This window comes from Cryptomeria japonica, chromosome 7, assembly GCF_030272615.1.
Source record: "Cryptomeria japonica chromosome 7, Sugi_1.0, whole genome shotgun sequence".
NCBI lineage: Eukaryota > Viridiplantae > Streptophyta > Pinopsida > Cupressales > Cupressaceae > Cryptomeria > Cryptomeria japonica.
Window position 1 is genome coordinate 279057810 of NC_081411.1, and position 22402 is coordinate 279080211.

The window sequence follows — 22402 nt, forward strand, 5'->3', positions numbered from 1 at the left end:
TTCCTTTTGTTCACCTTTCTTCTCATGGATCACCAAAGTGTGTATTCATGTCCTCTCTCTCCTTCCTCTCATGAACTCATAGTTTTACTATTGATGGATCATGGATGATGTCAGCTTTTCTCTTTTATGTGATTATTGGTGTTTATGTGATGGCATTTGTCTTTGTGTTTCAATTAGTTGTTGAGACATTTGAGTATCGAGGTCTCTTCGGCTAGTTGATGCGTGGTCTTATGTTTTGGTTTTTGTCTTTTGTGCTTTGTCTTATTTTGTTTGTCTTGTTCTTTTTGTTTTGTGTGCTCTTGCATATGTTTGAGTGAGTTAAGATCCTAAGATTGGGGTATTTTGTTCCTAGGGATTAGCGATGTCTTGTACTCATGGTATTTCTCTGTATCTCTCATCTTCATCTTTTTTTCCTCTACTTTACCGATATTATTGGTGTAAGCCATACTCCCACTAAAGTGGGGGCTAAATGTAGTGTCATAAAATTGCAACCCTTGCAGTTTTGACTGCATTTTAGGATCTCACCTTTGCGACTGCATCTCCCTATTCAATTGGGACCCCTCTCTGCATCGTCATTCCAAATCCTCTCCTGTTTCGGACCCTGCATCACCTTGTGACCCTGTCTAGGCCCCAAAATAGGGCAAGACATGGGTGTGGTTTCCCTATCCTCCCTCTTAGGGTGGCCCTAAGATGGGTCCATCTGAACCTTGGACATAATTTGCTTCTCGGTGACTTAAATTCTCCTATGTTGGCCTTCAGTGAGATGAAAATTATTCTCCTAGGCATGTATGAAAAGGGATTTAGTCCTCTCATTTGCATAAGCAAAAATGGTACAAGAATAAGCGTAGATAGGCAAAATTTAGGAGGCCTTCATTATCATCATCAAGCGTTCAAGTCTTCAAGTCTTCAAGCATCCATCAAGTCTTCTCCTTCATGTGTCTTCTTCATTCATCCATTGGAGAAACATACAACATTCATTTGCAAGCATGTGTGTGAGTTAGGGTTTTATCATGTTACATGCCATTTCAAGCAACACTTGTGATTACATTCAAGAAGCAAAGCAACCATCATCAACAAATTGTAGATATACAAGGTATACATTTCCATTATTTACATTTAAGTATTTGCAATTACTTTCTTTCAAGTTTGATTCCTCAATCGGGGTTTGACTAAGGCAAACCCCTATCCACAACCTTTCTCCCCTTCTTTTTTGTGTGTAGGTTGCAGATGCGCAACCATAATTGTAGGTTTGGGCTTCATTTGAAGAGATGGAAAAACTCTTTTCGTTTTACGAATTTTTTGGAGGACCAAGTACACTTTCAACCTAGTCCCGACGACTTTTCTCCAAATTTGCAAGGAAGATCTGTATCAGTCTAAATATCTCAGATCCGAAGTTACAACACGATCCCAAATCGATAGCTTCTTATTTCACCCATTTTGTCTTCATTTTCTGCATAGTCAACAAGTCAACTCTTCTACTTACAAAAGAGGGCAAATTACACTCCAACACTTACAATCCACTTAGAATCCACAAACTTGTTTCCCTTGGATTTGGATCTAGTGGATTCAACCCCTCTTTTGAATGTAAAGTATCTCCCAAGGGAAAATCATCCTAGTGATTTCCTTTCTCTCTCCTAGGTGGGGAATCACTAGGGTTCAATTTTCCACTTTACAGAAAAAAAACACCACATCAATGACACACATAACACCAAGATTTTTGACGTGGAAAACCTGGTTAAGGGAAAAACCATGGTGGGAACCAACCCACAATGAGATAATACCCTATTAGGAGTAAATGTAAACATTACAATGGAGAATGCACATGCATTTAGGCACACTGCTCAAACAAGAAACCCAGAAGGGCTACAACCCTTAGGGAAGGCTCACTGCCTTACATGAAGTCTCACTAACCTACAAAAGCATTCAGACAACAATATGGATTACATGAACTGTGAAAATAGAATCTCCATATGCCTGGGTATAGTTTTGGTTAAGCTCACTGTCAAGTCTTCTCTGCAACACACTTCTTCACACAAATTCGCACAACTTCCCTGCTACTGAATGATTGATACAATATTTCACATAGCATGATGTCTCTCAATTATTATTACATTCATTTATACAAGTCATCAACCCATGAAATATACGTTAGCTCAACACATGCTACATATTACAAAAATATAATTACATATGCTATAACAATGCATGTGGACCAAAATAATGTCGGCTAAGGCATAGTCTAGACCTAAAAAACCACTGCAAATATGAAACACCTCCAATAATTACACCTCGATCATCCACAACATGCTACAACATTATGAATGTCACATAACACGAAGAATATTAATGGACAAGGAAAATATTCAATAATGTGCAAAAATAATCAATATGGACCATCAATATGCATAGAACAAGATCTAAAAATATTCACAAGCAATGTGAATTGCACGACAACAACCGCAACAACTCAAATTACTAGTATCATTATCATCTCTCTACCGAAGCTCAAGAATACCAACATAACTGACTATCAACCTAAAAGATTTGTGTGTGGATTTCAAAATCATGAACCAATCGAACTGAGGAAACACACAAAATTCTAGAATACAACCCATACATCCACAACTAAAGATATCGTAATTCCATAGCAATACGGAGCACAAACCGGAATACCGAATAACATGAACAACTGAACAACATCCACAATACCAGACTGATCAAAACAATAGGTAGACCTCTTCAAATGGGAATGAACTATCTACATACAACATATCAGAAACCCTTTAATCTGCATCAACTCATATGCAACACACAAGTGAAACCAACTCATTCAATCTGACTACAACATTAGAATACATAGGAGAATATGTTGACATCAATGACAACACACTATTCCAACAAATTTCTCAGCAATATCCAATGCACAAATTATTTTTTGAACAAGTAATATATAATCATTACTAAAGGGTTTCAAAATTTTGATACACTGTATGTACACCCACACTCACAAAAATATTTTGAAACATGAAAGTTTCTTAAAATCCATTAAAAAATACTTCCACACATCTACAATGCTGAGAGAAACCCAACACCAATCAAAGAGGGGATGAAAGATGTTCTTTTAAGATCTCCCCCTCAGACACAACTATATAAGCTAATTATTGGATGAAGGGTTTGCACCCATAGAAGGTGCGGATCCATCCATAGTCTTTCCCTCAATCTCAATATTTGATTTCTTCACGCATTTAATCTTCATCTTCTCCTTTTTCTTACTGGTGTCAATTTTCCTTTCTGAACCATTAGATATTTCAGATATGGTTCTACAATTTCTTACAATATGACCCATTTTGTTACAACTGTGACATACTGGACCTTTTTGAGATCTTCTATCATTCATCTTGATGTTCCCAAAGTTTCTATTTGCCCTACACTCAACAAATTTTTGTCCAAATATTTTGCAAGCGTAGAAAATTCTATTAGAAATATGAACATAGTTCAAATTTTTATGTCCATTCCTCATTACTCTACTTTTGCAATTGGTAGACTTATTACCAAACTTATTACAAGAAAACCATCTCATGCCATTTGACTGATTTGTGTCCTAAATTCTGCATTCACTAGCTCTATACCCAAAACTATTACAAGTGAAATAGTTACCATTAAAGGAAGAATACCTACTAGGAGAAGGAGGAGCTCTCTGGACATTTCTAAAGCTTCGGTTATTCTAAACTTTATCCTTAAATTTTTCTTTTCCTTTGTCATTTCCTGAGCTTTCACCTTCTTTAATACCAAGTCCGCTCTTACCTTTATTCTATCTTTGAGATTTCAAAACTGCATCCAATATTTTGCTGCAACCTTTGAGCTTTAATCCATGATCAATCCGATCTTTTGCAATTTTTCAGTTCCTCATTGAGTTTAACAACTTCTTCAACAATCTTTGCACATTCCTTGGCCTTCTCTTCGATCTTAGTTTCAAACTCATCAATAACCTTCTTTCATCTGCTAGCAAGGTTCTTAAAAAAAACTTTTCAACTGCCTTCTTATGCTTTTCTCTACTATCATCCAGATCTACCAAAGCTGATCTTAGTTTTTCTTCCATGTCAGCTATGCCATCCACACCATTCTATTCATTCTGATCCATATTATTCAATTTTTTTTCAAATATAATGTTCAAAATTTGAGATCTACCTTAGTGGTTAAGCTAACTCTTTAGGAACGAAAGCTCGGATACCAATTTTTTATCACTACTAGAGGTTGAGAGGGGGAAGGGTGACTTAGCATTCACAAAACATCATCATTTTAAAGAGTTTATAACTTCACCATTCATCAAAATTAATGAGAAGAAAATAAATTGCAGTATAACCCAAAGCATTCATACCATGACACTATATTTTTATGTAGAAAATCCAAATTGGGAAAAACCATGGTGAGAATTAAACTCACAATATATAATAACTATTTTACAATCAACAAGGCTTCCCACCAAAAAGAGAAAATGACTTTGTAGTTGCAGTTTGAGAGGCACAACCTTAGGCAAGATACAAAAGAGAGACTTGCTCTATTGCAGATCACTTCTTCAAGGAAAGATACAAAAGAGATGCTTGCTTTGTTAAAGATCAATTCTTCAAGGAAAGATACAAAACTGATCTCATAAACCAATAAAAATAATAGATTGAACTATACACAAAAAAACATCTATTATCTAATGCAGATAATAGTTCCATGAATATACCCAACTAGCTTCTCTATATATCTTTGAATCACTACTCTAACTCACTTCGCATATCGGTTATCTATCCACCCTGCATTTACATTACTTTTACTTCTGTCATACACCTTTTATCCATCTACATATCTAATCCACATCTATTACAACCAATATATACCAATCGGATCAAGAACAACTATCACTAGGTCAACCAAGCATATATGTGATGTGTATATAGCATCGGCCCCAAAATATATTATTCGGAAGGTAAAATGATATAAACCAGGTTGATACTCCTTCTGACTTATATCAAAAACATTTAACATCCAACCGCTTGAACTCAAAAGCACAAACCGATACCATCAAGAATCTACTGTGTGCAACACATTGCTTATCTCGGACCAAAAAAAAAAAAAGTAGTTCACCCAAGGGAGCCATAACATATGTCTTAACCAAACATACTCTCCTAAGATATACTGGGAATAAATATTTATTCCAGTCCACGATAGGTTCCTCCAAAGCAACCACTAAAAGTATATCCAGACTAGGTGAAGAACACTAGACCTTTGAAAACAAACAGAGACATCATTTCATATCTTCTTATCAACATAATGTTAAGAGAACAGAACATTCAGACCACCAACTAATCTTATCCATATTTGGATCACCAATAACAACTAGGGCAATATGAGATTGACAAAGTTTTGGCATCACTGACAATAATGACATCCAAATGTGTAACACGATGTGCATATTTAAGCTATATAATACTATCAAATGTACACATTAGACCTTGTTTATATAGACAAGGTTGGGAGATAGGACTAGCTTGGATGTTGACAAGTGTCTTAATTCTATGTCATGTGAAAACTGATGATAAAATAGGATAAGATCACATGAAACCTAAGACCTTCTAGAAAGATTCTTTAACTCACTAAATAAACTTAACATGTGTGAAAAGGTTTTAAATAGGAACTAGTTAGATAACATACCTTGTTCAGACTACAAAAGGAGAAAATGGATAACAAAAAGGTCCTTGTTGACACTAACACACTCAAATAGTATTTATATTTATAATATCATCACTTATCAGTAGAATTTTAAAAAAAAATTATACTATAACTAATTTTATTTATTTTTAATTGATATATTAGAGTTTTTAACTCCTTAGGAACATAATATATTAGGAAACTACTAATGTTTCTAATACTTTATTTCCTATACATTATACACCTCTCAAAATTTTATTTATAATCTACTATAAATTCTTAAGATTTTTTAATATTCTATAATTGAATATTATAATTCTAACAATATATTATATAGGTATGTGTAAACGGGTAAAGATATTATAATATAGGTATGTATAAAAGGGTAAAGATTTCATGGCAGTATGCCCAAATTTATATAATATCATGTCATTTATCTTTATGCATATGTTTTAATATATTAACTGAAAACGGGCACAAAATTAAAAAGGAAATGTTATAATTATGAAAATTTCACCATTACAATATTCTATAGTTACATTTAAAATAAGCTATGCACATATATGTTAGTTTAGAGTTGATAGCGTAAGAGTTAACATTTTTACATATTACTTTTGTCAATTTATTTAATATAGTCTAGTGGAATGTCTATTGATATATATTAACATCAAGGACAATAAATATAGCCTATCATGGAAGAATTTATCAAAATAGCTTCACACTCCAAAAAATTAATAAAGGAGGAAAATTAATAATATGAGGCAAAAAAAAATAGATACTTGCAAAATTAAAAACATTACCTCACTTTAAGCCATCATATTATAAAATTTTATAGGCAAAATTATGTAGCTAAATTTGAATTGTAAAATGTTGGAACAAGAATTCATTTGTGAATCATCGATTAAATTTAAATAGAAGGTGTTCTTTTATATAAAATTTGACAGTATTCATATTCATGTTAAAGAAAGATTCAAGATAAAAATAACAGTCATATAGGTTATTAGTTCCATTAATTAAAAAGACAATATATATTTAATTGGACATCAAAAGAAAATACATTAAGTGCATAACTGATTTTAGCGACATTTTGGAATATATTTAGGTCTTCATACGCTCTTGGATGATATTAATTCCCATATACCTGCATATATTGAATGAACAAATTGTTATTGTTAATGTTATAACTTGAAACTCTTAGACTTTCAATAATGTAGATAATTTTTTAATAAACTACATACCTTCCCAACATCATGGTAGTGGCTTGTGGATTGGTACCAGGAGAAGCCTTATAAATTGAGCCATCCACAACCCTTAGATTTTCAACACCTTTCACTTGATATTTTTTGTCAACCACCAAATCAACTTGACAACCTCCATGGTAGTGGTAAAATGTCCCTAGTGTATCTTTACAGAACTTGGCCAAGGCATGATCATTTGCTTTAGTCTTTGGTAATTCAGTCCCAAAGAATCAAAGCATTTTTGAAGATCCATTATTAGTAAATGCAAAATCTTGAATAGAAGATGTCATACTTATATTGACCATTACTTTCACACCAATCATACATCTTCTTAAATCAAAGAGGTGTGAATAGTAATTGTAACGAACATAAGGTATATCTTGAGGATTTGTGCTTCTAAGTCGAAGCTCACCCCTTGATAAGGGAAATGCCACTTTACCTATAACAATTCCTAGATATTGTATATCTGTTGCACTATTTTGTAGGGAAAGGCTACCAGACTCAAGGTATAGTTGTGACTTCTCTAGAATGCCCACTACTTGTGCATTAGAAAATTCAAGTGGTTTTGGAGATTCTATTACAGCTGTTGCACGAGGATTGTCTTGAACCTTTTTCCCTACTGAGTGCAAGTCTAAAAGAACTGTAATATTCAACTTTTTAAGTTGTTGTGCTGGGCCAATTCCACTTAAGAGGAGTAGTTGAGTGCTACCTATGGTTCTTGCTGACAAAATCACCTCACTGTTGGTACAAAATTGGTTAAGTAATACTTGGTAATGTAAATTATCCATGCCACTCATTAACTCCACTCCTCAAGCCTTAAACTTTTCTGTAATATAGATAGACAAATAGAATTATAAAAACAAAAGATTAAACTATGAATATAATTTATTTATATAATAATTTTGACTTCTAATTTATCAATATCTTCTAAAAAAGATAAAATAAATATTACTCTAAATATTAGTTTACCACTAACCAAAAGAAGTATTAATCTGCCAATTATTTTTTCAACAATAAAAGTTATTTTTCTCCAAACCTGATGCCAAATTGAAAAGGATTTTGCTGGCAGTAGCATTGAGAAGAACTACAATATTTTTTGGATTTGCATACTGAAGAAGATCTGCGGCTGTATGCCTCTTTGAATTCTTGTCAAAAGTTGAAGCACTGATCTTTGTGCCCTCCAAATGATCCAAACTATATCCATTGTAAGGAACAACTCCTGCTTCAACAAGCCCATCCTTGAAAGCAGAATTCCAAGTAAAAAGTTGTGTGGTTTGAAGACATTTAACTTCTCCACCCATTCATACGACTCATTTACAAGTTTCTCATCCCAATTCATTTTCTGAATATATTCAGAGCTCGCCCTGCTGTAGAATCCACCATTGATAGCTGTTCCGCCTCCTAGAACTCTCGCCCTCACCAACTGCACTCCATCTTCTGAGACAAACCCTTCCGCTACGGACGGATAATTTGTGGGATTCCCATAAACCTTGGAAGACGATTTGTAGTCCTCCACATCGGGATTTCCGTAAGGAGAATCTCCTCTCTCCAATAGCAAAACAGAATAGTGCTGTGAGAGAGTTGCAGCCTGGGGACACCCGGCTGTACCTCCTCCAACTACCATGTAATCATATGACCTTGCGGCTGCCTTTAGAGCATCTGCTGTCATAAACGGATATCGGTATTCTGCAAACATCAAGCACAGAGCATTACGGATATGGCTTAAAAGAGAAAAAATCATCAATGTTACAGAACACTATGATATTGTATAGGAGGCTTTATAGTGTTTTTTATAAGTTAGTCTTACAAAAATATTATGAGATCGATCGATCTATGAAAAAAATTATCAAGAATTTATACGGACCTAGATTAGATGTCGCTGCTTCTGAACAGAATTGATGGTAGTGATTTGTAAACATCAACATGCATGAAATCAGCAGGAATAGTATCTCCATACTCAGTAATCAATCTAATTCCCCTTGTAGAATTACTTGCATCGTATGGAGATTTTTATAGGTGAGATGCAAAAATGATGGATCTTCTCCCTGATGTCATTGAAATTAAATATCCAAAATCATATGCACGTTTCTCTGAGGTTGCTGAATTTGTAATGGAACTCTCATTCCAAAGAAAATTTGTCGACCTCTCACAACTCTCATTGTAATTCTAAATGTTTATTTAGAACTAATATACACGCCTCTCAATAATTCTTTTAGAATTAATATATACTTGAAATAATCAATCTCGTATTATATGCTTGGACGTTCCTCTAAGGCATTTAAATGGATAAATTTTCAATCCTTTACAACTGTCGTGTATCCTTTACAACTCGGGGTTCACTTAAAAAGCTTATTCTATTCATTTTCACAGTTTTGTAATGATTGACTAAATTCTTATTGAATTTAAACTACTCCAACAGAGAATTGTCAAACCTGTTACAACTATCATTATCAGGATAAGGATGAGGATGATGCTCTTGCTTATGTCATGACATTTTTTTTTTAATCCTAAATGTTTATTTAGAATTCATATATGCTTAATAATAGAATAGCACATGCCTTAATTTACTTAAAATTGACAAACCCTTTACAACCATCTGAACTTTGAAGTGTCACGCAATACATTTTTCTAAGGAATTTGAGGAGAGAGAGGAGCTTTGACATCGGTGAGGGAGATGAACATTAACCTTATTTTGTGGCTAAGAGATGTTCTTAGGGTTGGTATCAATTTTATCTAATGCTAGAAATATAAGATTATTTTAATTGTCTGTGTACATTCTGTTATTAGAAAGAGAAAACTGAAAGATTAGGGTGCAAACATGATCTTAAAAAAAAGAAAGCAATAATTTAGAAAACAAAGAATTATCATAATCCTCTTGATGTATGGGGTGATCCACATGATCGTGGTTTTCTTCGGCCATGTCTGTTTATAGATTTCGGATTTAGCTATCCCCATTCTAATTGTTTGAATTTTGAGGATTGACCTTGTGTCCCTCTATCCTTGTTTTTGTGGATATACGTACCATAACTTTTAATTAATAGATTCAAAAGCATATATTCATAAAAAAATAAGAAAGCCTAATTGTTTAATTATGATAATAATTATTAATTAGTATAATTAATATCAAGAATAAAAAAGATACCATCTAACTCGATAAAATTCACTATTATCTTTAAAAATTCTAAATAATATATAAAAATTATATCATATTTTACTTAAATAATAAAAAAATTCAACAAATATTTAAAACAATTTATATCTAAACTAAATAAATTAGGAGGATCACCATTAGGTACATATGTAAGAAATATTTATAGTTTAAAAATTATATATATAAAAAGAAGTTTTATATTGTTCTACACAAAACACTAATATATATTATATATTAATATACACTAAAATATACCATTATATATTAGTATATATAGAAATATATGGCATAAATTTTAGACGTGTATAATATAATATAATATAATTAAAAAAAATAAAAATTTGTATTATAATTTTATAATGTAATAATATTAAATTTCATATGATCTATATTATAATAAAAATGAGGAAAGATTAACACTAAATAAGGGTTCAAGAAGAAGGTATGTGAGAGATGAAGAGGGGAAGAGGTACCGAAAGAGTAGAAGTGACATAATGAGGTTGCTAGGTGGATAGAGAAAAAAATTTAGAAGGAAGAAATCAAGTAGAAAGAACAAGGGGGAGGTAGAGAGAGTATTTAAGGGGAAGATAGAACGACACAACTTGCCAAAATATTTATGTAAATTAAATTTTGACCTTCTATGAATACTTATCATTTGGAAAAATAATATCAAAAATAGATATTAAAAATAGATCTTCAATAACTCAAATTCAATTTATTGTTTGCACTTTATCATTATTATCATATTATAACCAAAAAATAATGAATAATAGATGCAATATATTAATATTTCTCTCATAAAAAATGAAGATTAGATTACATTCAAATAGTATGTAACTTGGGTAATTATAATAAAACTAAATGTCCATATTCATACCCTTAGCAATGACAAATTTGACCTATACAAAGTGGCTGAAATTCATTATTGATAAAGCTCCAATACAATATCTAAATGAGATCATTCTCCATTAAATTGGTTTTTTACCTCTTAATTTTGAAAGAAAATGGATTTTCATCCTCTGATATTCTAATTGAAACACATGTTTTGTGTATAGATGATATTCTCGCAAACAAAAATTTCACCATTTTAAATCAATCACAACAAACATAAGCCATCCATAATACAAGTCAACATGTTTTGAATTAAAAAATGATTATGTGCTAGAAAATACACTACTCAAACTTTTGATCCAAAAATAGACCATAAAATGATATTAGGATACATGTTGGGGATCGAGAAATAGAAGAAAGATAAAGAAAGAAATATTAGAGTTCAAGGGTTGAAAATACCACAAGATTTAAACCTTCGGTAGGAGTGTTCAAATTTGAGAAAAGGACTTGCAAGGAAGGACATGTTTGAGAGTCTTATAAATATAAATGATAGAGCCTAGGGGAAGGATCAACGGCATGATGGGATGGAGAAATCTATAAAAAAAAATTAAAAAGGAAAGGAGAGATGAAGCCAAAAGGAAATAAATGCTTTAAGGGGAACTCTAGCATCTAGGATAAAATCTAAAACAAGAGCTCAAAAATACTTATCAAGAGAGAAGAGAAAGAACACACTGTAATATGTGATAAGCAACTGCATGAAACAAAGTATAGACCTAATATCTATAAAGTCAATTTAATTTTAAAAAAGACATAAAAAGTCCACTCTGTTAAAAAAAATATTCTTCTAACCATTGGAGATTTAAAATATCCAATATATGAGGACCTTCACTTGTTACATCTTCTACAAGTAGATATATATGTCAAACCAAATATTCCTTGATTCTTTTGTTGGATGGTTGAATCCCAATGGTCATTTGGCCTTTCCCTCCATTATGCCTCTTGGCTATTTGCATTCTTATTGAGGCATATGTTGATTTCTTGGATGAATATGTTATTTTATTGTGTTGTTGTTGAACTATTATTAATAAGAGTTTTCCTTGCTTAGAGAGTGAATGTAGCCTTTATGGTGAACCACTATAAAATATGTGTCATGTTTATGTTTGTTTAATCTTGTCTAATTCTGTTTTAATTCTTTTCTAAACTCCATTCATTCATTCATTCGCTCTACTTCATTTACAATCGGTATCAAAGATCGGTGGTGTAGCTGGTTGGAATTCAGTGAGGAATTTCTAAGACTATGGAGGAAGCAGATAAATGGAAAATAGTGAAATTTGTGGGGCAAAATTTCAGGTTATGAAAAGTGCAAATGGAGTCACTAATGATTAAGCAGGATCTTTTGTTCACATTAGAAGGGAAAGAGAAGAAACCAAATTCAATGGCAAATAAACATTGGGAAAATTTAGACAAGAAATCGAGAGAAACAATTTTATGTCGCTTTCAAGCAATGTTTTGTTCAACATTTCAGTGGAGAAGACTTCAAAAGAGCTATGGGATAAACTATCAGCCATATATGAATTTGGCTTCATCTTCAAACAAGGTATTTATCATGAAGAGATTATATAATTTAAAAATAAAGGAATTTGGGATTATATCAAACACCTAAATGAATTTAATCCCTTGGTTAGCCAATTGAGTTCGATGGGTATAAATTTGGATAATGAGATTAAGGACATTCTATTATTATATTATATTTTTTTAATAGCTAGGAAGGAGTAGTAATGGAAATTAGCACTTTGTTGGTTACCAAGATCAAATTAAATTTTGATGATGTTGCAAGTACTCTTCTTAGCAAAGACATGAGAAGAAAGAATCAAGAACCCTCATCCAGTGACGCCTTAACAGTTGTCAATGGGGGAAGTCCTCAAGATAGAGGCATAAATAATAACAAAAGAAGGTCCAAATATGTTAAAAGATCGATGTCAAGAGGCAAAAATAGTGATTGTTGGTTATATGGTAAATTTGGTCACACCAAAAAGAATTGTTTGTCTTACAAGAAGGTACAAGAAAGAGTGAGGCACAATGAAGGTAATACTTCTTATTGATGAGGCTAGAATGTGTTGTTAATTTTACCCTTAGTTTTCCTTTTATTCTATATGTCCATGTCCCTTCTTGTTAGTATTTGGTAAGAAAGTAGGAGAAATTTTATAAATATGAAAGTAAAAGTTAAAACAGAAAGTATGAAAAAAATTGTGGTTATTTGCTAATTAATTTGTCTGACTATCATAACAGGGGATCAATAGGAAGGGAAGGTTTAAATGGAGGACACATGGACAAAGGAGCATTGATGGGAGTGGCCATGGATGTTTAAGGACCGTTTTGATATTTTCTATATTGATAATAAGTAAAGTCGACTTGTTTTAGTTGTTTTAATTTTGTGAACAGTGTTTAAAAATGTGGGAACTATTTTCAGCCAATTTTGGGGTTGTAAGTCATAGGCCAAAACAACCAGGCTAAATGTATATTTTTATCTCTTGGGATGTTACGACTCAAACAGTTTGTAGCACATATAAATATTAGGACTCTAGGGAACCATAAAAAAAATGTGTGTGAAACTAATATTATTATCATAATATACTGTTGTTCGAAGACTTAAAATTCATATGATGCAAGTTTGAATGCATGGTGAATTAGCGTGAGATATCTTGTGAATTCCATTACTTGTGCTCGAGGAGGCAAGGCCCACTGCTCGGATTAACAAGTGATTTTTATCTTTATTTTGTGTGTGGTGAGTTCTATATTTATTTTAGTAAAGTTGCATCCATTAGTGTGGATTGTTGTATTAATATTTTATATGTCAGCGTGATTTGCTTTATACTAAAATTCATATCTACTCAATTGTTTTTTATTAGGATAAACAGGTTTTGAGGGGACCAGAAACCCCATACAACATGTTTTGAAGGAACCTGAAACCCTCAGATTTTTCACAGATCTGAAACCAACAAAGGTATGCTGCAGACATATACAACCAAGATAAACAACAACAAATCCACAATCAAACCAGAAGGAGTAAACATAACCACTCTTGAGACACCAAAGGCTACCAGACAGAGCAACCAAAAAAAAACTACCACCAACCAAACATAAAAGAAAGATAGTCCCAACCAGGCTGGCAACAACATTAGATCTAAACCACTAAATCTGAGAAACAAAAAAAACAAGGGTTTATCTGGCACCCCCATCCAAACATCAAGGTTTTCCAGGTTCCCTTAACTTGCAATAGAGTCTCCAGATCACCATCAACAAGACCTAATCCTAACCAAAAACATAGGCTGACCAAGTTGGGCCCTTGAAAACTGCCAACATCCAGCTTGTCCATGAAAACAACAACAAAAAACCAAGGGTTTTTTCGGGATCCCTCAACCATGAAAGTGAGTTTTAAAAGGCTCCCACAACTAGCAATGTTCCCACAACCTAAAACAATGGAGTTTTGAAAGGATCCCCTAACCTTATTCTTGAGACTAAATAGAAAATCACACATAATATACTCCAAGATCCCCACCTCCATAGGGGAGAGAGTAGGATACACAAAAATAAGACCATCCTCCATTCTCCAGAAGTAAAAAAATAGGGCATAAACAACCCTCCACCGATACATCCCAACATCAATAGCAATTCCCAGCTTCATCTCGATAGAGGGGTAAGCATTGGTACTAACCTCTATTTGAATCTCTGCCTCAAAAGGAAAAATGACCTTAACCAACACAACAAGAATAGGAAAAGGTCCCTTAAAAAAATCCATGAAACTGAGCTTCAACTTACCACTGGGGATCTCCACCTCAATAGGAAAAACAGTGATAAAAATAGCCCAAAAGCTGGCATTAGCTCCCTTAACAACAAGAGACATGATTCTAATGGACCACCAAGAGCTTACCCATAAAAAACTGATAGCATCTAGCTCCACCTTAGAAGGAGAAGGGACAACTCTAGCCACATCCATCTCCCCCTCAATAGGAGACAAGACCACCTCCATAGGAAAGACTAGAGAAACCTAGAGATGCAAAAAATGAAGCCTGAAAAGAACAGCCACAGAAGCAAGCAGATAGAGGATAGAAAAACCCACAACACAGGGGCGGGAGGGAACCAAGAGATACACCCAGAAAAAGATAGATCTCATCCACCAAAGGCATCTCAAAAATAGAGCTAACTGGATAACACCAGAAGAAAAGTCCCCAAACTCAACCAAGGGGAAGCTTGAGGGGGTCCTGGCAAAGAGACTCCAGGAAGAAAGAGTCTTACCACCAAAGAAGCACCACCAAACCACACCCCAAGACAAAGGGATAGCAAAAAGGACAAGAAAATCCCCTCCATAAAAAATAAGTTTCTCCCCAAAATAGAATGAGCTCAGCCCACCGCACCTCAGAGATTGCCCACTGCACACACAAGGGGGAAAACACAGAAAATGGATCAAGAAATTCAAAAACCCCACAACAGTGAAGCCAACAAACCCAACCAGGGAAGCCACAATGAACTCCCGCCCAAGCACAAAGTAGCCAAACCCAAACCCTTCATCACATGGAACAAAACACTAGCCACGAAAGCCCAAACAACCAAATAAACAAGGTCATCGGCTCCCTCCACCACCACTCCAATAGCGAAGGAGAAAATAACGACAGATGCAACAAAACACGAAGACAAAGTTTGCAGACCCATGGACGGAAGGGGTAATCCGAACACGCCAGACACTGCACACTCCACTCTAGAGAAAAACCGGACCATCTCCATCAAACAACAAAACATGTCTCACCGTCACCATCATCTTCATATTCAACCTCCTCCTCCCCTGAGAAAACCCTAGTCCCTCCACAACCACTTGTGTCATCGATCTCCATAAAAATTTATGGTTTGAACCAAGGATGTAAGAACTACAGGAAAGAAGCCCTACTATTTCTCCAAATTTCTCCCCAAGGTAAAGCATGCTCCATTGTTAACATGGTAGAGAAAAACCTGTGGGGTTTGAACATAGGTTGTAGGAACTATAGGCAAGAAGCCCCACCATTTCACCAAAAGGTCACCCCCATATCTACCTGAATGCTGATTTGCAGTAATAATTTCATTATTGTTTGAACAGTTTTGGAAGTAGAAGTAGCCTATTTTATGGTTTGTGTTTAACTAGATCTCGATCTAATATTTGTACACATTCTAATTTCTGATTGCAAACTAAAGAAGAACACTTTGGCTTATATATTAAATTGTATCTCAATGAATCATCTGGTAAATGCATGTCCTTCACTGAAACAATAATTGAAACAACAATGTGACTTGGGGACTTCTGTCTTTTTATACACTGTTCCACTTCTTGTCATTGTTGTGATAGGAAGCAGAACTATTTTCTCAGTCTTTTAGATTGAAAGAGTGTGAAGTAGAAATCAGTTTGAGAATTGTAATCTAGCTAAGGCTTCATTCGGGAAGTGTGTTAGCAATAAGATTTCATTCATTCACCAAGTATGTTTCAAATTAAGCTTTAGAGTAAAGATATGTTTTAATTCAATTAAAGGGTGATTTAATTAGCAAGTGTGTTCAAATTCATAGATGCATTCATCCCCACTTAGTTCATTATCTTCATCCCTTAGGCAAACAGTCACAATATATTTCACAAGTCTACGGATCCCAGATTGACACATATAGGAGGAAATTGAAGGAACCAAGACTCAAGGGAAACATAAAATAGAATTTGCTCATATTTAAGTCCTCGGTCTTACCCAACACTTATGAAAAGGATAAAGGTGTTTTAGTGTTGTTAACATCCGACACCACTTCAGATAATTTGTGGGTGTTGGATTTTAGTGTGTCTTTTCATGCTACTCCATACACAAAGGCTTTCACAAACTACCAAGGAGGTCAATTAAGAAGAGTATATTTAGGGGATAATAAAGAATATGAAATAATTGGCAAAGGTGATGTTATGTTGTAGTTAAAAGGTGAAAGAAAATGGCTGCTAAAAGATGTCAGACATGTTCCCAAACTTAAGAGGAATTTAATATCCGTAAGTCAACTCTATACTCAAGGTTGCACCATAATTTTCTCTTCAGATGCTTGGAAATTAACCTAAGGAGCCTTGGTGGTTGTAAAGGGAAATAAAGTGCGCAATCTATATGTACTTGAGAGTCATGGTGAAGTGGGAGCTACAATGGCGGTTGTGGATATAAGTACAAAGCTTTGGTATCAAAGACTGGGACATATGAGCAAAAAAGGACTTGTTATGCTCACAAGGGAACAACTACCAAGACTAAAATCCATTGATTTAACATTTTGTTAGCATTTCCTCTATGGAAAAACAGAGGTGAGTTAGCTTCTTGAAGACTGGTCGTGACAAGAGGATGACACCTTTGGAGCTAGTGCATTTGGACGTACACAGGTAACCTCCAATGGAGGGACAAACTATTTTGTTACTTTTCTTGATGATTGTACTAAGAAGGTATGGATTTATATGTTAAATAGAAAATCAGAAGTATTTAGAAAATTTAAAATTTTCAAAACCATGGTTGAGAATCAGATTGAACATAAGATTAAATGTTTACAAATGGATAATGGGGGAGAGTTTTGCTCATTAGAATTTGATAATTTTTCTGTGGATAGTGGTATTCATAGAATTAAAATCATGAGTTTTAAATCTCAAGAAAATAGTGCAGCAGAGAGGTTAAATAAGACGATTTTAGAGAGAGCTTGGTGTATACTCTCTAATGCAGGTCTGGGTAAAGAGTTTTGGACAGAGCCTTGCAATACATTTGTATACTTAATTAATCAAAGTCCCTCATCCAGATTGGATTTCAATATTTCAGAAGAGAGATGGTTTGGCAAATGAATCTCTTACAATCATCTATGGGTATTTGTCTGTGAACCATTTGCTCTTGTTCCCAAGGAGAATCTCGAATGAAATTATATGCAAAATCAAGACGTTGTATCTTTGTTGGGTATAGTGAGAACAACAATTCAGATTATGGGATCTTGTTTAGAAAAAGATAATTTGTAGCAGAGATGTTTTTAATGAGAATGTATCCTCAGGACTGCAAGCACAAGCAACACAACCAAAAGAGTATGTGCAATTTACAGTGTTTGAAGATACCAACTCACAGGCACAAATTGGGGGTGTTTTGCAATAGTCTTTACAACGTAGAACAGGAGGATTGTATTGCTCCATTTCAGACCTCCTGTAACGTGTTTTACACCACCCACTGCTTCTCCACGATCCATGACAGAGACAGATTCAATGACCATTGACACCTTTCGCAATATTGTTGCATATGATAGTCATGTCTCAAAAACAAGTAATTCACAAGGCATCGATACATAGGATGTCCATGCCCCCTCACAGTCTTTGTCTTCTTCCCAATTTGCAAGAGGAAAAAACTTACCCCAATTCATAATGCATTCGACCACTTCAAGTATAGGCAGTGATTCCCATATGCCATCTACAAAATGTTTTGGTGTCACGGAGGAATGTTTTTTGCAGAAGGGTCACGCAACCAACTCTCATTCTCCCTATCCACGTCCTTACTTATCCGTCCCAGGAAATAATTATTTAAATCAAAGTAACCCCAAGATAACCAGGCATGATAATTTTCAAGAGGAATGTTGCATGCCCAACTCGAAAATAGGGGAGGTTGTTTTCAATAACTATTTGACTTCGTTGTTTCAACCCACGACAGTGAGGAGTGCTCTACCTCCGTATGACAGCTTGGCTATTGATTCTCCAAACAAAATTATTTTGCCTGAGTTGCAGGGGTTGTTTGATTGTAGACGTGAGACATATCTTCCACGGTCAACAGGAGATGTACAGGTTTCTACACAGCCAGTATATCTTTCAAAGGGGATTAACATTGGGTTACAAAGGCATAATATTAATGATGCCAATGATAATATTGAAATGAAAAGAGGGAAAATACAGAGGAGTTGTGTTGCAAACAAGAAGAATAACTTGCAGGCAATACATACACAAAATCAAGATCTTCAATTGAGGAGGTCTATCAGGCAGAGTAAGCCTCCAACAAAATTTGATCAAACCGAACCCTAACTACTACTCTATGATCAAGCAGAGCCAGTGAATTTTTAAATGCTTGCCAAGACATTGATTCTCATAAATGGAGAGAGGCAATGCAAGAGGAAATGGATGTGTTAATGGCAAACCACACTTGGTATCTTGTCAAGCTTCCGCCCAATCAAAAAGCGTTAGAGAATCGATGGGTATACAAATTGAAAGAGGAAGGAGGAAGTGAGAAGCAATCCCAGGCTGGTGGTGAAGGTGTATGACCAACAAAAAGGGGTAGACTTTGATGAAATCTTTTCACAAGTTGTGAAGATGACCACAATCCGAGTGGTTTTGTGTTTGACAGTCATATGGGATCTTGAGGTTGAACAACTCCATGTCAAAACTGCATTTATACATGGTGACATTGAGGAGGAATTGTATATGGAGTAGCCTGAAGGTTTTTAAAAATAGGGACAGGAGCATTTGGTTTTCAAATTAAACCCAAGTTTGTATCGGCTTAAGCAAGCCCCAAGGTAGTGGTACCTCAAGTTTGACCACTTAATGAATTAGCAACATTTCATATGTTGCAAATTTTATCCATGTGTTTACTACAAACAGTGTCTTAATGGAGAGTTTATTCTACTACTTCTTTATGTTGATGGCATGTTAGTAACCAAAACTAGCATGAGGATTGTTTGTGAATGAAAGAAACAATTAGCTAACAAATTTGCAATGAAGGACTTAGGGGCAGCGAAGAGAATACTTGGGATGACTATTATTTGGGATTGATGGAAAAAGGAGATCAAATTGTCACAAAAGGTATATATTGACAAGTTGAGTAAATATATAACTGTTGCCAAGCATTTATTAGAAACTTTTGAGGAATTTGAAGTTGCATGTGATGAGATTAGGGAATGATGTGGCAGATAGGTTGTCCAAATGAGCAGTGACTCTTGATGATGAGCCAAAAAGTACGGTGGAATATTTTTGTACTCTTGAGCTCTGTCTTTGAGTTGGAATATTATGCCACCATTTTCAAAAAATATTAATGAAAGGGTGTGGTGGTGAGGTGATGTGACATGTGTATCACTTGGTGCTCGCACTTGAGGATGGGTGGCGACTACATTTTAATATAGAGGCCACCTTTTCCTTGATTACTCCAAGGCAAAAATTAGCATTTATGGGCAAAGTCATTGAGAAAAGAATGAAAAATATTTTCAAATTTGATGAAGATATTTCATTTAGATCATAGAAATCCTTCTGGGAGAAGAATTTTTTTACGACTAAACACAGCTATAGGACAAATATAGACATCGTGCCAATGGTGGCAACATGGGAGTTAGAGGTTTGATAGAAAGAAGATGTTGAATGGGTGTTGAAGGGTTGTGTGGAAAATGATTGGTTGCATGGTCTGCATTCAATGTTAAAAAAGGGCAATTTTGAGGGTAGGTTTTATGCTTGCAGAGATGGCCAAGGGCACAGATGAGGAGACTCCTCAATAACTGATGTTGCTTATTCATTGGGTGTAGGGGACGAATAAGGATGAGCGTCATGCAAAAGCATAATCAATTGGGATTTGTTGATTCATTACCTACAAGCGAAGGAACGAGAGCGAGCCAAAGGAAAGAGGAACACAGGGTCAGAGGAAGAACTAGAAGCAAGATTCGAGATGAAAGACTAGTGGGTTAATGGGCCTTTGAAAGAAGTGAGGAAGAAATGAAAAGAAAAACATTGGTTTTTGTTTAAATCTTGTTTATGTAGTTACTTGATCAATTGTTATATGTTTTAAACTGTTAAATTGTATAAATGGGTGTATAAGGTAGAATATTGGTAGGCGAGGGTAGAGTTTTGGTTGATGTTTTGTCAGACTATGGACATCGATTTGGATCAAATTTTGGCAATGTTCTTTTTGATGTGGGTAGATGATACAACAACTTATGTACTTTTTCTTAAATATCAATAAAATACATATAATTACCGACCAAAAAAAATGATTAAAAAATTTATGATTTTCAAAAAGTATTAAAAAATATAACGATTTCACAAAGATATATAAAATTCAATTACAAAGAATACATATAATAATTAGGTTTATTTTTTTAATACAAATATTTGTATTTAATTTTTCGTTTAATTTAATTTAAACTGAAGCAAATCCCTATAATTGTTTTTATTATTTATATTTTGAGATAAAAAAAGAATTCTTAAAATTTATATATCTATTTAGAAAAAATATTTTATTTACAATATTGTAAATAATAAAAAAAGAAAAAAAACTATTTAAAATCGTGAGGGCTTCACTTAGTGAACCTGGGTTATAGCACATGCGTTCATGGCATATTAATGAATTCCCCTATTTAAAAAAAATATTGCCCTAAACTCCTTTTTTGTCACCCCCTCCTAATGCATGGCCTCAATTAAAAGCCCCCCTATTTTCACCAAATATTGTATTTTTTCATAGCCCGAATTAAAAAGCCCCCTATTTTCATTGATAAGCAATATATTGTACCCTCATTTTTGGGATCTGAAACCCCCCAATATGAATGGACGTGATATAATATTGCCTAGCCAGTGAAGCCCCTGTGTTTAAAATAGACATTTCTTTTTTTAAAATACAAAAAAATCCAAAAAAAACCTAAGAAATCTATCATTCCTAAAAATTTGCTCCTATAAACCAAATTTTTTAATCCAATCATAGTGTAGATAAATAATTTCTACATTATCTTAAATTTAAAAATATAAATCTCAACATTACAAAAATCAAGTTTATTTTGAAAGAAAAAATAATAATCACTTTTGATTGGTGCAAACTAATTGATTGATTCGGCTTCAGTGAATGCAATAGTATTGCCTACGACAAATACTAATAAAGGGTCAATAGGTTGTTATTTGAGAATTATGATGTTCTATTAACTACCTCTTAGAAATTAAAATTTAAGAAAAAAATAATATGAATAAATACTATTTCAAATGTTTAAAACAAATAGTTGGTAGGATCTTTAATTTAACAATTTGTTGATAGTCAATTAAAAAAAAAATCTCATTGAATTTTTAATAGCCTTTAAGCAAAAATAATGGTCAATTTTGTAATAAATATTATATCATAAATAAGTTTTTCTATATGAATATTAAAATTTTAATATTTATTTAAATTATTAATATTATGTATAGATTGTAAATAAATAGATAAAAAAGAAAAGAATTTCTTTTTATTATTCTTTTGAGAAGCTATAATTGATATGTGATCTAACAACAAAGAATATGATTGAGATTTGTGGCTATATCTTGTGTAAAGTCAACAAGATTAAGAATAATGTTAAAAATTAATTGTGAGTAATATGAAAAAAGGATAATAACATTTCAACTAAAATGTTAAAGAAGAGAAACTAAAATTATTAGAAGATAAGTAAATTGATGTTGTGATAATGGATGTGGACTACAAAGCATTTGATTTTCTTA

General features: G+C 33.7%; 1 pseudogene; it reads right to left on the reverse strand.

The window, feature by feature from the left end:
- Positions 1 to 6795: 6795 nt before the first annotated feature.
- On the reverse strand, positions 6796 to 18192 carry LOC131027084 ((R)-mandelonitrile lyase-like; annotated as a pseudogene).
- Between the last annotated feature and the right edge of the window lie 4210 nt (positions 18193 to 22402).